The sequence below is a fragment of the Cebus imitator genome, unplaced genomic scaffold (assembly GCF_001604975.1).
Source record: "Cebus imitator isolate Cc_AM_T3 unplaced genomic scaffold, Cebus_imitator-1.0 Scaffold724, whole genome shotgun sequence".
Taxonomy (NCBI): domain Eukaryota; kingdom Metazoa; phylum Chordata; class Mammalia; order Primates; family Cebidae; genus Cebus; species Cebus imitator.
Genome location: NW_016108039.1, coordinates 41374 through 44452, shown reverse-complemented (window position 1 = coordinate 44452; position 3079 = coordinate 41374).

Below are 3079 nucleotides of genomic sequence, written 5' to 3'. Positions count from 1 at the left end.
AGACCAGCCTGGCCAACATGATGAAACCCTGTTTCCACTGAAAGCACAAAAATTAGCTGGGCATGGTAGCACATGTTTGTAATTTCAGCTACTTGGGAAGCTGAGGCAGGAGGATTGCTTGAACCTGGGAGGTGGAGGCTGCAGTGATCTGAGATTGCACCACTGCACTCCAGTCTGGGCAACAGAGTGAGACTTCATCTCAAAAGAATAAAATTAAAAATTAAATAAAAATTTAATTAATTAATTAACTCAAGGGCTTACACGTCTAGAAAGAATCATTTTTTTTCAGCCTTTTGAGGCAATCTAAACTTGCTTGACCTTTTTAATTTCATTCATGTATGCGATCCTGGTATCTATGATTCATCCTTGAAAAGTTTCTACTCATACACAGGAACCTCAGGAAATGGTGTCCTTTGCTCTCTGGTGATATAAACACATCCAGACACATGCTTTCCAGGTGGACATTGAGGCAAGAGATACAGCTCGCCTTAGATGAGGCAGAGCTTGGAACCTGGGCCGGGAGGCCGTATTCACAATGATAGGGGGTGGCCACAACATGTCACAGCCTATGGCCTTGGACTTTCACACAACCAGATCAGCTAACACTTGACAATTTCCGAGTGTGTGTGAATCAAGCCACACTCTTACGAAGTCATTACAAATCAAATGACCTTGGGCATCCTCAGGTGTTCCTCAGACATTCTATCTTTAGAATGTCTCAGCATTAATAAAATGCACTGCCACACTGCAATATGTCTTCTCCCTTCTTAAATAGCCTTGGGTTTATGGAGAATAACAACAAACAAAGTAATTGCTAAAACATGTATAAGGTGTTTACAGATTTCCAAGAGCCTTCAGATCAATGTTTCACAATAGTCCTGTGAAAACCATGTAGTAACAATGATTCTTGTCCGTTGTCTAGATGAGGGGACTGAGGCTGGAAATTTACAGGATTGGCCCAAAGGACAGAGGAGCTGGGACCTGAGCCAAGGTCCCCCACTTCTAGAGCCAGTCATCTATGTTACTTCCTATCCAATGTCCTGTCTGTTCCCATGTAATACAGGATCTCACAGTGAGTCCTGGGCACTCAGGGGACAGGGTTAGCACTGGAAAGTCCTGTTTTCTCATCCATAAAAGCAGGAATTTAGATCAGGTGACCTTTGGGCACCCCTAAGCCCTGAGATATTTTAATTCTCTGCTCCATTTCAAAAGTCAAGGGGTCAGGTCCCTGGCCGGATGGACTCCACTGAAGGCAAAACGAGAAGAAAAGACACTAGTGGTAAACTCTTTCATCTGTATTTACCATCAGATACCAAAGAGACCATTGGTTTTTCACTCAGCAAACATTTATTGGGGTCACCATGTGCTGGTATGGTTCTAGAAGCTACAGACCCAGTGCCTGGGTCAGCCTCTGCCCTCTGACCAAGGGAGAGACTGGTGATTCAGAACCAGTTCCATGAGGGTAGGACGGAAGAGGATGGGTGAGATGCTATGGTGCCAGAGAGACAACTGCTGCCATTTTGGTAGCCTTGGGAGAGTGTTCCAAAGAAGAAGAAGATGCTAAAACATGGCCTGGCAGAGAGGGTCAGGGCTACCTGGTAGGTTGAGAGGCCAAGGCACCCGGAGTGAAGAGCAGGCATTTTCCTTGCGATATGCCCCCGTGTTTTCATCTCCCAGCCCACCTTCAGCTTTCTCATTCAGCTTCCTCTCAGTGATGATGAGAAAATCCATAGTCCACTACTCTGTGAAAAGCTATAGACAGTTCCCTGAAGTGCAAGAGGATGCAATGATTTCCTCCAGGAATAAATGAATCAGGAGGAAGGAATCTCCTGGGACCAGTTGTACCTCAGTGTCCTTTCCTTCCCCAACTAGCTCACCCAGTGGTCAAGGTACATACCAGAAACTATTCATCTGCCACGTGGGAGGGGCACTAGCCAACAGGTAGGATGAACAGAAGCTGTTTGCTAACTTTTTTTTTTTTTTGAGATGGAGTCTTGCTCTGTCATCCAGGCTGGTGTGCAGCGTTGTGATCTCAGCTCATTGCAACCTTTGCTTCCCAGGTTCAAGCCATTCACCCGCCTCAGCCTCCTGAGTAGCTGGGACTACAGGTGTGTGCCACCATGCTCGGCTAATTTTTGTACTTTTTTTTTGAGACAAAGTCTAGCTCTGTGTTCCAGGCTGGAGTGCAGTGGTGCAATCTCGGCTCACTACAACCTCTGCCTCCTGGGTTCAAGTGATTCTCCTGTCTCAGCCTCTCAAGTAGCCAGGATTACAGGCACTTGCCACCATGGCCAGCTAAGTTTTGTATTTTTAGTAGAGATGGGGTTTCACTGTGTTGGCCAGGCTGGTCTCAAACTCCTGACTTTGTGATCCACCTGTCTCAGCCTCCCAAAATGTTGGGATTACAGGCATGATCCACCGCGCCTGGCTGCTAACTTTCTTTTTCCCACTAACTCTCATCCTGCCTGGGATTGTAAGAAAATAGAATTCCTGCTGCATTGGGGGGTGGGAAACACCACAAAAAGCCCCCACTTAAGATATTTAGCGAGTGCCTGAGAAACTAGAATAATCGTTATGGTGTGTTTAATTTGAAAGTTTTGGAAAAACTCTTACGTGGTGGTTCTAATTCTCAAAAGAATTACTTTTTTTCAAAGTGCTTAGCATTCTTCTGCGGGAAAGACCTTGAAAAGTATATCCTTTGTTGCTCTATAAAGTAAATGAATTCCGTTCTTTGCATGATGATATTTTCTAGTACTTATATTGAGAAAAGTGGAAAGTTTAACTCCTAACCATTGTCATTTCTCTCCAATTTGTTGTCAAAACATTTTTTTCCACCATTAGGGATAGAAATAGTCTAACAGGTGTTCTATGGTGTGTTATGAACAAAATAATAATTAAAGTATTTAGCACAGAGTTACAGAGATGTTAACTATGTATTAATTTTATATTTTAAATATGTTTACTGAGATAAATTCATATACCATAAAACTCACCCCTTTAAAGTGTTAAATTCAATGGTGTTATATATTCATCGAGTTATGCAATCATCTGCCATGATCTAATTTTAGAACATAGTTTT